This window comes from Oncorhynchus mykiss, chromosome 28 (assembly GCF_057628025.1).
Source record: "Oncorhynchus mykiss isolate SJ-2025 chromosome 28, ASM5762802v1, whole genome shotgun sequence".
In the NCBI taxonomy this organism is placed as follows: domain Eukaryota; kingdom Metazoa; phylum Chordata; class Actinopteri; order Salmoniformes; family Salmonidae; genus Oncorhynchus; species Oncorhynchus mykiss.
The window spans coordinates 39,585,001-39,598,171 of record NC_143049.1 but is presented as its reverse complement, the minus strand read 5'-3'; positions in this window follow the sequence as shown (position 1 = coordinate 39,598,171).

Sequence of the window (13,171 nt, the reverse complement as noted above, 5' to 3'; positions counted from 1 at the left end):
CCCTAGCTCCTGTAGCCCTGTATCTGTGAAGGATGTATTCTGATGATCTCTCCCTAGCTCCTGTAGCCCTGTATCTGTGAAGGATGTGTGCTGATGATCTCTCCCTAGCCCCTGTAGCCCCGTATCTGTGAAGGATGTATGCTAATGATCTCTCCCTAGTCCCAAAGCCCTGTATCTATGAAGGATTCATGCTGATGATCTCTCCCTAGCCCCTGAAGCCCCGTATCTGTGAAGGATGTATTCTGATGATCTCTCCCTAGCCCCCGAAGCCCCCATATCTGTGAAGATGTGTGCTGATGATCTCTCCCTAGCCCCTGAAGCCCCCGTATCTGTGAAAGATCTAGGCTGATTCCTGTGTTTTTGGAGAGAGCATAGCGAGAGGTCCTGCTTGGCTACCGTCATGGCCGAGAGCAGACACAGGGAGATCAGCCAACAACAAGACAGGATCTTGGACCAGGCAGACCTTATTGAGAATATACAGTCCATGATTAAAAACAAATAAAGTCCTGCAGACACCAAGCCTGTGTCATAGGGCCCTGGTCAAAGTAGTGCACCATATAGTGAATAGGGTGCAATTTCAGATGCAGCCAAAATCATGATTGTGAAGCTACTATCTGTACGTTATGTCAATGCAATAAGACCTGCAATCATTTCAGATGCTCATTTCAGATGCTTAGTAACTGGTGTTGTTATATTGCAGTGTAATCTTTCAGCTCAGCATCTGTTAGAAAAGACGGAAAGACAGGAAGTCTACAGTACAGACAGACAGACAGACAGACAGACAAGCAGACAGACAGACAGACAGACAGACAGACAGACAAGCAGACAGACAGACAGACAGACAGACAGACAGACAGGGACAGTCTGCGTCTACAGTACAGAGCCAGTAGACAGACAGACAGACAGACAGACAGACAGACAGACAGACAGACAGACAGACAGACAGACAGACAGACAGACAGACAGACAGACAGACAAGGACAGTCTGCGTCTACAGTACAGAGCCAGTAGACAGACAGACAGACAGACAGACAGACAGACAGACAGACAGACAGACAGACAGACAAGGACAGTCTGCGTCTACAGTACAGAGCCAGTAGACAGACAGACAGACAGACAGACAGACAGACAGACAGACAGACAGACAGACAGACAGACAGACAGACAGACAGACAGACAGACAGACAGACAGACAGGGACAGTCTGCGTCTACAGTACAGAGCCAGTAGACAGACAGACAGACAGACAGACAGACAGGGACAGTCTGCGTCTACAGTACAGAGCCAGTAGACAGACAGACAAGCAGACATCTGTCTTGCACATTGCAGTGAGGAGAAGTTCCACTGACGTCTGGGGAGCATTCTGAACCATGGCACTGTTTTGCCTGATAATTCCCTCAGTCTGGCTGTTTAAACTAGCCATGCCTGAGGACATTACAGTCTCTATAACTTATAGGGCCACCTAGAATCAACTGGATTGTGAAGTGGATGAATGTCGAAAAAAGGAATGTCATATATGAAGGTTGAGAGAAAGAGAGCTTGAGATAGAGGGGAAGGAGAGAGACACAGAGTTACATTTTTTTTAGAGAGAGAGAGAGAGAATATTACCAAATTCCTCTGGTCTTTGCTGCCGGTCAGGTGAGAGCAGACCCCCACATGTGTTTGCTATACGCACTGGATTGTGGGTATACTTGTCTACTCTCTCTCCTGGTTGGCCCTGAGTTTCCCTCAATCTCTCTCCCCACCCCAACTTGGTCTCTCAGGGAAGCGGAGCCCCTGGAAAATAACGACTCTGAACCCCACAGCCAACTGTGATATAATGGAAAACACTGAGAAGTCTTCTGAGAGAATTAGACAGACTGACAGGTAAAAGGGAAAGCGACACAGGAACATCGCTACATAGCTACAGCACCGCTAAAAATCACTGGATGTAACGATCAGACTTTGAAAATAATAAAAACATATTTTGGCTGAGCTTGATTGGCAATATGGGTACAATAAAATATTTTTGGAATAGTATTTGAACCCAGGACAGACTGCCGTACAGAAGTATGTGGGAATGACCAACACTCTGAGGTTGGCATGGGTTATGCTGTGAACCCTCTACCCTTACACTCTGAGGTTGGCATGGGATATGCTGTGAACCCTCTAACCTTACACTCTGAGGTTGGCATGGGTTATGCTGTGAACCCTCTAACCTTACACTCTGAGATTGGCATGGGTTATGCTGTGAACCCTCTACCCTTACACTCTGAGGTTGGCATGGGTTATGCTGTGAACCCTCTTACCTTACACTCTGAGGTTGGCATGGGTTATGCTGTGAACCCTCTAACCTTACACTCTGAGGTTGGCATGGGTTATGCTGTGAACCCTCTACCCTTACACTCTGAGGTTGGCATGGGTTATGCTGTGAACCCTCTAACCTTACACTCTGAGGTTGGCATGGGATATGCTGTGAACCCTCTAACCTTACACTCTAAGGTTGGCATGGGTTATGCTGTGAACCCTCCAGCCTTACACACTGAGGTTGGCATGGGTTGTGCTGTGAACCCTCTAACCCTACACTCTGAGGTTGGCATGAGTTATGCTGTGAACCCTCTAACCCTACACTCTGAGGTTGGCATGGGTTATGCTGTGAACCCTACAGTTGTTGAAATAATCAGTCCTGGGTGCCTGTGTAATGCTGTATCAATGTGTTCTGCATGTGTGAATGTGTTTCTCACTCGACAGGGTAACGTCATGTTGTGGTGAATGTGTCTCATCGGCAGAGTGTGGGGTCGACAGCGTAACGTCATGTTGTAACGTGGTGAATGTGTCTCATCGGCAGAGTGTGGGGTCGACAGGGTAACGTCATGTTGTGGTGAATGTGTCTCATCGGCAGAGTGTGGGGTCGACAGCGTAACGTCATGTTGTAACGTGGTGAATGTGTCTCATCGGCAGAGTGTGGGGTCGACAGGGTAACGTCATGTTGTAACGTGGTGAATGTGTCTCATCGGCAGAGTGTGGGGTCGACAGAGTAACGTCATGTTGTGGTGAATGTGTCTCATCGGCAGAGTGTGGGGTCAACAGGGTAACATCATGTTGTAACGTGGTGAATGTGTCTCATCGGCAGAGTGTGGGGTCGACAGGGTAACATCATGTTGTGGTGAATGTGCCTCATCGGCAGAGTGTGGGGTCGACAGGGTAACGTCATGTTGTGGTGAATCTGTCTCATCGGCAGAGTGTGGGGTCGACAGGCTAACGTCATGTTGTGGTGAATGTGCCTCATCGGCAGAGTGTGGGGTCGACAGGGTAACGTCATGTTGTGGTGAATCTGTCTCATCGGCAGAGTGTGGGGTCGACAGGCTAACGTCATGTTGTGGTGAATGTGTCTCATCGGCAGAGTGTGAGGTCGACAGGCTAACGTCATGTTGTAACGTGGTGAATGTGTCTCATCGGCAGAGTGTGGGGTCGACAGAGTAACGTCATGTTGTGGTGAATGTGTCTCATCGGCAGAGTGTGGGGTCGACAGGGTAACGTCATGTTGTGGTGAATGTGTCTCATCGGCAGAGTGTGGGGTCGACAGGGTAACGTCATGTTGTGGTGAATGTGTCTCATCGGCAGAGTGTGGGGTCGACAGGGTAACATCATGTTGTGGTGAATGTGTCTCATCGGCAGAGTGTGGGGTCGACAGGGTAACGTCATGTTGTGGTGAATGTGTCTCATCGGCAGAGTGTGGGGTCGACAGGGTAACGTCATGTTGTGGTGAATGTGTCTCATCGGCAGAGTGTGGGGTCGACAGGCTAACGTCATGTTGTGGTGAATGTGTCTCATCGGCAGAGTGTGGGGTCGACAGGGTAACGTCATGTTGTGGTGAATGTGTCTCAACGGCAGAGTGTGGGGTCGACAGGGTAACGTCATGTTGTGGTGAATGTGTCTCATCGGCAGAGTGTGGGGTCCACAGGGTAACGTCATGTTGTGGTGAATGTGTCTCATCGGCAGAGTGTGGGGTCGACAGGGTAACGTCATGTTGTGGTGAATGTGTCTCATCGGCAGAGTGTGGGGTCGACAGGGTAACGTCATGTTGTGGTGAATGTGTCTCATCGGCAGAGTGTGGGGTCGACAGGCTAACGTCATGTTGTAACGTGGTGAATGTGTCTCATCGGCAGAGTGTGGGGTCGACAGGCTAACGTCATGTTGTAACGTGGTGAATTTGTCTCATCGGCAGAGTGTGGGGTCGACAGGGTAACATCATGTTGTAACGTGGTGAATGTGTCTAATCGGCAGAGTGTGGGGTCGACAGGGTAACGTCATGTGGTGAATGTGTCTCATCGGCAGTGTGGGGTCGACAGGGTAACATCATGTTGTAACGTGGTGAATGTGTCTCATCGGCAGAGTGTGGAGTCGACAGGCTAACGTCATGTTGTAACATGGTGAATGTGTCTCATCGGCAGAGTGTGGGGTCGACAGGGTAACGTCATGTTGTAACGTGGTGAATGTGTCTCATCGGCAGAGTGTGGGGTCGACAGGGTAACGTCATGTTGTGGTGAATGTGTCTCATCGGCAGAGTGTGGGGTCGACAGGGTAACATCATGTTGTAACGTGGTGAATGTGTCTCATCGGCAGAGTGTGGGGTCGACAGGGTAACGTCATGTTGTAACGTGGTGAATGTGTCTCATCGGCAGAGTGTGGGGTCGACAGGGTAACGTCATGTTGTAACGTGGTGAATGTGTCTCATCGGCAGAGTGTGGGGTCGACAGGGTAACATCATGTTGTGGTGAATGTGCCTCATCGGCAGAGTGTGGGGTCGACAGGGTAACGTCATGTTGTGGTGAATGTGTCTCATCGGCAGAGTGTGGGGTCGACAGGGTAACGTCATGTTGTGGTGAATGTGTCTCATCGGCAGAGTGTGGGGTCGACAAGGTAACATCATGTTGTGGTGAATGTGTCTCATCGGCAGAGTGTGGGGTCGACAGGGTAACGTCATGTTGTGGTGAATGTGTTTCATCGGCAGAGTGTGGGGTCGACAGGGTAACGTCATGTTGTGGTGAATATGTCTCATCGGCAGAGTGTGGGGTCGACAGGGTAACGTCATGTGGTGAATGTGTCTCATCGGCAGTGTGGGGTCGACAGGGTAACATCATGTTGTGGTGAATGTGTCTCATCGGCAGAGTGTGGGGTCGACAGCGTAACGTCATGTTGTAACGTGGTGAATGTGTCTCATCGGCAGAGTGTGGGGTCGACAGGGTAACATCATGTTGTGGTGAATGTGTCTCATCGGCAGAGTGTGGGGTCGATAGCGTAACGTCATGTTGTAACGTGGTGAATGTGTCTCATCGGCAGAGTGTGGGGTCGACAGGGTAACATCATGTTGTAACGTGGTGAATGTGTCTCATCGGCAGAGTGTGGGGTCGACAGCGTAACGTCATGTTGTGGTGAATGTGTCTCATCGGCAGAGTGTGGAGTCGACAGGCTAACGTCATGTTTAATGTTAAAAGACCAGATGGAAAGAATTCTCTAAATTCACATTCTTGGTCAGTGGGTTTTACTGTAGTCAGATCGTTACCAACAGTTACAGAGGAGATGGAGTACCGATTTACTGCTTCAGCATGGTGAAAAGTCTTGTGTGCCAAGATACATATATATATAATGTGACATTTAGCACTTTAACCCAAAGCGATTTACAGTCAAGCGTGCATAATGTTGTATGTTTGGGTAGTCTATCAAATCAAATCAAAGTTTATTTGTCACATGCGCCGAATACAACAGGTGTTGACCTTATAGTGAAATGCTATAATTTGATTGATTGATTTGATGTGACAAATAAAATGTGATTTGATTTGAAATGCTTACTTACAGGCTCTAACCAATAGTGCCAAAAAGGTATTAGGTGAACAATAGATAAGTAAAGAAATAAAAACAACAGTAAAAAGACAGTGAAAAACAGTAGTGAGGCTATAAAAGTAGCGAGGCTATTTAAAGTAGTGAGGCTACATACAGACACTGGTTAGTCAGGCTGATTGAGGTAGTATGTACATGCAGATATGGTTAAAGTGACTATGCATATATGATGAACAGAGAGTAGCAGCAGAGTAAAAGAGAGGTTGGCGGTTGGTGGGTGGCGGGACAGCTCAGTTAGCCAATGTGCGGGAGCACTGATTGGTCGGGCAAATTGAGGTGGTATGTACATGAATGTACAGTTAAAGTGACTATGCGTATATGATAAACAGAGAGTAGCAGCAGCGTAAAAGAGAGGTTTGGGGGGCACACAATGCAAATAGTCCGGGAAGACATTTGATTACCTGTTCAGGAGTCTTATGGCTTGGGGGTTAAAAACTGTTGAGAAGCCTTTTTGTCCTAGACTTGGCACTCCGGTACCGCTTGCCATGCAGTAGTAGAGAGAACAATCTATGACTGGGGTGGCTGGAGTCTTTGACAAGATTTAGGGCCTTCCTCTGACACCGCCTGGTGTAGAGGTCCTGGACGGCAGGCAGCTTAGTCACAGTGTACTGGGCCGTACGCACTACCCTGTATGTTTCACCCCGCTCTGTAAGTCCCGCACCTGCAAATGTTGCCTGTCATCCATGGCTTCTGGTTGTGGTATGTACGTACAGTCAATGTGGGGACGACGTCCTCAATGCACTTATTGATAAAGCCAGTGACAGAGGTGGTGTACTCCTCAATGCCATCGGAAGAATCCCGGAACATATTCCAGTCTGTGATAGCAACACAGTCCTGTAGTTTAGCATCTGCTTCATCTGACCACTTATTTTATAGACCGAGTCACTGGTGCTTCCTGCTTTAATTTTTGCTTATAAGCAGGATTCAGGAGGATAGAGTTGTGGTTGGATTTACCAAATGGAGGGCGAGGGAGAGCTTTGTACACGTCTCTGTGTGTGTGGAGTACAGGTGATCTGGAATTTTTTCCCCTCTGGTTGCACATTTAACATGTTGATAGAGATTTGGTAGAACTGATTTAAGTTCGCTGCATTAAATTCTCCGGCCACTAGGAGCGCTGCCTCTAGGTGAGTGGTTTCCTGTTGGCTCATTTCCTTATACAGCTGACTGAGTGAGGTCTTACTGCCTGCGTCTGTCTGTGGTGGTAAATAAACAACCAGGAAAAGTATAGCTGAGAACTCAGCTTATCTCAATATACTCTCCTTCAGGTGAGCAAAACCTAGAGACTTACTCAGATTTCATGCACCAGCTGTTGTTTACAAATATGCACAGACCACCCCCCCTGCTCTTACCGGAGTGTTCTATCCTGCCGGTGCAGCGTGTATCCCGCTAGCTGAATATCCATGTCGTCATTCAGCCACGATTCCGTGAAGCATAGGATATTACAGTTTTTGATGTGCCGTTGGTAGGATATTCGTGATCGTACCTCGTCTAGTTTATCATCCAATGATTGCATGTTGGCGAGTAATATTGACGGTAACGTTAGCTTTCCCACTCGCCTTCTGCGGATCCTCACGAGGCATCCGGCTCCGTGTCCCCTGTACCTGCGTTTCCTAAACATAACGGGATGTTGGCCTTGTCGGGTGTTTGGAGAATCTCCTGTGAGTCTTGCTTGTTGAAGAAGAAATCTTTGTCTAATCCGAGATGAGTGATCTCTGTCCTGATATCCAGAAGCTCTTTGTCTAATCCGAGGTGAGTGATCTCTGTCCTGATATCCAGAAGCTCTTTGTCTAATCCGAGGTGAGTGACCGCTGTCCTGATATCCAGAAGCTCTTTGTCTAATCCGAGGTGAGTGATCGCAGTCCTGATATCCAGAAGCTCTTTGTCTAATCCGAGGTGAGTGATTGCTGTCCTGATATCCAGATGCTCTTTGTCTAATCCGAGGTGAGTGATCTCTGTCCTGATATCCAGAAATTCTTTGTCTAATCCGAGGTGAGTGATCTCTGTCCTGATATCCAGAAGCTCTTTGTCTAATCCGAGGTGAGTGATCTCTGTCCTGATATCCAGAAGCTCTTTGTCTAATCCGAGGTGAGTGATCTCTGTCCTGATATCCAGAAGCTCTTTGTCTAATCCGAGGTGAGTGATCGCAGTCCTGATATCCAGAAGCTCTTTGTCTAATCTGAGGTGAGTGATCGCAGTCCTGATATCCAGATGCTCTTTGTATAATCCGAGGTGAGTGATCGCTGTCCTGATATCCAGAAGCTCTTTGTCTAATCCGAGGTGAGTGACCGCTGTCCTGATATCCAGAAACTCTTTGTCTAATCCGAGGTGAGCGATCGCTGTCCTGATATCCAGTAGCTATTCGTCTAATCCGAGGTGAGTGATCGCTGTCCTGATATCCAATAGCTCTTCGTCTAATCCGAGGTGAGTGATCGCTGTCCTGTGATATCCAGAAGCTCTTTGTCTAATCCGAGGTGAGTGATCGCTGTCCTGATATCCAGAAGCTCTTTTCTACGATAAGATACGGTTGCAGAAACATTATGTACAAAATAAGTTACAAATAACATGAAAAAAAACCACATAACAGCACAATTGGTTGGGCGCCCGTAAAATTACTGCCATTTCTTCCGGCGCCATTTTAGGTCTAGCAATCAAACCAACTATCCTGGCTTTATAAGATGCTCTACCAACTAAGCCTCAGAGGAGGTTCACACGCTGATCAATCCAAATGAGTCATTGAACCTAAATTCAGATTAATCCAATAATTAATGTCTACATTTTGAAAAAATAAAAATATTTAATCTTATTGACTTAATCAAGGACCTTCACTCTAACTGTAGTGTTTCTTTTAAAACAAAGCTCAACAAATGAAGTTCTTTCAGAAACAAATAGATTTCTTCTTAGTTCTTCTAGGTCTGACCTATAGAGAGAAATACCATAAACTAAAACATAAAGAGACAAGGGGTACTTAAGAATGTTCCTCTCAGTAAAATGGTGCTCAACTCGTGACCCTAAAGCAACAGAGAGAGACAGTGAAGAAGAGAGAGAAGAGAGTGAAGAAGAGAGAGAAGAGAGTGAAGAGAGAGAAGAGAGAGAAGAGAGTGGAGAGAGAGAGAAGAGAGTGAAGAAGAGAGAGAAGAGAGTGAAGAAGAGAGAGAAGAGAGTGAAGAGAGAGAGAGAAGAGAGTGAAGAAGAGAGAGAAGAGAGAGAAGAGAGAGAAGAGAGAGAAGAGAGTGGAGAGAGAGAGAAGAGAGTGAAGAAGAGAGAGAAGAGAGAGAGAGAGAGAGAAGAGAGTGAAGAAGAGAGAGAAGAGAGTGAAGAGAGAGAGAGAAGAGAGTGAAGGGAGAGAGAGAAGAGAGTGAAGAGAGTGAAGAAGAGAGAGAAGAGAATGAAAAGAGAGAGAGAAGAGAGTGAAGAGAGAGAGAAGAGAGTGAAGAGAGAGAGAGAAGAGAGTGAAGAGAGAGAGAAGAGAGTGAAGAAGAGAGAGAGGAGAGTGAGTGAAGAGAGAGAGAGAAGAGTGTGAAGAGAGAGAGAAGAGAGTGAAGAAGAGAGAGAGAGAGAAGAGAGTGAAGAAGAGAGAGAAGAGAGTGAAGAAGAGAGAGAAGAGAGTGAAGAGAGAGAGAAGAGAGTGAAGAGAGAGAGAAGAGAGTGTAGAAGAGAGAGAAGAGAGTGAAGAGAGAGAGAGAAGAGAGTGAAGAGAGTGAAGAAGAGAGGGAAGAGAGTGAAGAGAGAGAGAGAAGAGAGTGAAGAGAGAGAGAAGAGAGTGAAGAGAGAGAGAGAAGAGAGTGAAGAGAGAGAGAAGAGAGTGAAGAAGAGAGAGAGGAGAGTGAGTGAAGAGAGAGAGAGAAGAGTGTGAAGAGAGAGAGAAGAGAGTGAAGAAGAGAGAGAGAGAGAAGAGAGTGAAGAAGAGAGTGAAGAAGAGAGAGAAGAGAGTGAAGAGAGAGAGAAGAGAGTGAAGAGAGAGAGAAGAGAGTGTAGAAGAGAGAGAAGAGAGTGAAGAGAGAGAGAGAAGAGAGTGAAGAGAGTGAAGAAGAGAGGGAAGAGAGTGAAGAGAGAGAGAGAAGAGAGTGAAGAGAGAGAGAAGAGAGTGAAGAGAGAGAGAGAAGAGAGTGAAAAGAGAGAGAAGAGATTGAAGAAGAGAGAGAGGAGAGTGAGTGAAGAGAGATAGAGAAGAGTGTGAAGAGAGAGAGAAGAGAGTGAAGAAGAGAGAGAAGCGAGTGAAGAGAGAGAGAGAAGAGAGTGAAGAAGAGAGAGAAGAGAGTGAAGAGAGAGAGAGAAGAGAGTGAAGAGAGAGAGAAGAGAGTGTAGAAGAGAGAGAAGAGAGTGAAGAGAGAGAGAGAAGAGAGTGAAGAGAGGGAATAAGAGAGAGAAGAGAGTGAAGAGAGAGAGAGAAGAGAGTGAAGAGAAAGAGAAGAGAGTGAAGAGAGAGAGAGAAGAGAGTGAAGAGAGAGAGAAGAGAGTGAAGAAGAGAGAGAGGAGAGTGAGTGAAGAGAGAGAGAGAAGAGTGTGAAGAGAGAGAGAAGAGATTGAAGAAGAGAGAGAAGAGAGTGAAGAGAGAGAGAGAAGAGAGTGAAGAGAGAGAGAAGAGAGTGAAGAGAGAGAGAGAAGAGAGTGAAGAGAGAGAGAAGAGAGTGTAGAACAGAGAGAAGAGAGTGAAGAGAGAGAAGAGAGTGAAGTGAGAGAGAGAAGAGAGTGAAGAGAGAGAGAAGAGAGTGTAGAACAGAGAGAAGAGAGAGAAGAGAGAGAAGAGAGTGGAGAGAGAGAGAAGAGAGTGAAGAAGAGAGAGAGAGAGAGAGAAGAGAGTGAAGAAGAGAGAGAAGAGAGTGAAGAGAGAGAAGAGAGAGAAGAGAGTGAAGGGAGAGAGAGAAGAGAGTGAAGAGAGTGAAGAAGAGAGAGAAGAGAATGAAAAGAGAGAGAGAAGAGAGTGAAGAGAGAGAGAAGAGAGTGAAGAGAGAGAGAGAAGAGAGTGAAGAGAGAGAGAAGAGAGTGAAGAAGAGAGAGAGGAGAGTGAGTGAAGAGAGAGAAGAGTGTGAAGAGAGAGAGAAGAGAGTGAAGAAGAGAGAGAAGAGAGTGAAGAAGAGAGAGAAGAGAGTGAAGAGAGAGAGAAGAGAGTGAAGAGAGAGAGAAGAGAGTGTAGAAGAGAGAGAAGAGAGTGAAGAGAGAGAGAGAAGAGAGTGAAGAGAGTGAAGAAGAGAGGGAAGAGAGTGAAGAGAGAGAGAGAAGAGAGTGAAGAGAGAGAGAAGAGAGTGAAGAGAGAGAGAGAAGAGAGTGAAAAGAGAGAGAAGAGAGTGAAGAAGAGAGAGAGGAGAGTGAGTGAAGAGAGATAGAGAAGAGTGTGAAGAGAGAGAGAAGAGAGTGAAGAAGAGAGAGAAGCGAGTGAAGAGAGAGAGAGAAGAGAGTGAAGAAGAGAGAGAAGAGAGTGAAGAGAGAGAGAGAAGAGAGTGAAGAGAGAGAGAAGAGAGTGTAGAAGAGAGAGAAGAGAGAGAAGAGTGTGAAGAGAGAGAGAAGAGATTGAAGAAGAGAGAGAAGAGAGTGAAGAGAGAGAGAGAAGAGAGTGAAGAGAGAGAGAAGAGAGTGAAGAGAGAGAGAGAAGAGAGTGAAGAGAGAGAGAAGAGAGTGTAGAACAGAGAGAAGAGAGTGAAGAGAGAGAAGAGAGTGAAGTGAGAGAAGAGAGTGAGGAGAGAGAGAAGAGAGTGGAGAGAGAGAAGAGAGTGAAGAGAGAGAGAAGAGAGTGAAGAGACAGAGAAGAGAGTGAAGAAGAGAGAGGAGAGTGAGTGAAGAGAGAGAGAGAAGAGTGTGAAGAGAGAGAAGAGAGTGAAGACAGAGAGAGAAGAGAGTGAAGAAGAGAGAGAAGAGAGTGAAGAAGAGAGAATAGAGTGAAGAGAGAGAGAAGAGAGTGAAGAGAGAGAGAAGAGAGAAAAGAGAGAGAAGAGAGAGGAGAGAGAAAATAGAGTGAAGAGAGAGAGAAGAGAGAGAAGAGAGAGAGAAGAGAGAGAAGAGAGAGAGCTTTACCATAAAGCAAAGCTCTCCCGATCCTGCTGACTACTGTGAAAGAGGATCATCAAATTGACTCCGTGTGTAAATGTACTGTTAACTTTCCAGCCGCTAAAAGCAATGTCGCATTCTTTCTGTACTGCTAAGTCATTTTAACCGATTCAGTACAAAGCAACCACAGTATATTATATTACTGTACAGTAAGTATCCATGTCTCCATTTTTAACATTTTAAAGGTTAAATCAAATTCCAAATCTCACTGAAAAAATTGGCTGGACTTTTCCTTGGTTATTTTGAACAGAAATATTCTCTATTCCCACATCAACAGAAATCTCACCCTAACCCAGTGGAACTCCCTTCTACCACTCACCCTAACCCAGTGGAACTCCCTTCTACTCTTCACCCAAACCCAGTGGAACTCCCTTCTACCACTCACCCTAACCCAGTGGAACTCCCTTCTACCACTCACCCTAACCCAGTGGAACTCCCTTCTACTCCTCACCCTAACCCAGTGGAACTCCCTTCTACCACTCACCCTAACCCAGTGGAACTCCCTTCTACTACTCACCCTAACCCAGTGGAACTCCCTTCTACCGCTCACCCTAACCCAGTGGAACTCCCTTCTACCGCTCACCCTTACCCAGTGGAACTCCCTTCTACTCTTCACCCTAACCCAGTGGAACTCCCTTCTACCACTAACCCTAACCCAGTGGAACTCCCTTCTACTCCTCACCCTAACCCAGTGGAACTCCCTTCTACTCCTCACCCTAACCCAGTGGAACTCCCTTATAGTCCTCACCCTAACCCAGTGGAACTCCCTTCTACTCCTCACCCTAACCCAGTGGAACTCCCTTCTACCACTAACCCTAACCCAGTGGAACTCCCTTCTACCACTCACCCTAACCCAGTGGAACTCCCTTCTACTCTTCACCCTAACCCAGTGGAACTCCCTTCTACCACTAACCCTAACCCAGTGGAACTCCCTTCTACTCCTCACCCTAACCCAGTGGAACTCCCTTCTACTCCTCACCCTAACCCAGTGGAACTCCCTTCTAGTCCTCACCCTAACCCAGTGGAACTCCCTTCTACTCCTCACCCTAACCAAGTGGAACTCCCTTCTACCACTAACCCTAACCCAGTGGAACTCCCTTCTACCACTCACCCTAACCCAGTGGAACTCCCTTCTACTCCTCACCCTAACCCAGTGGAACCCCCTTCTACCACTAACCCTAACCCAGTGGAACTCCCTTCTACTCCTCACCCTAACCCAGTGGAACTCCCTTCTAGTCCTCACCCTAACC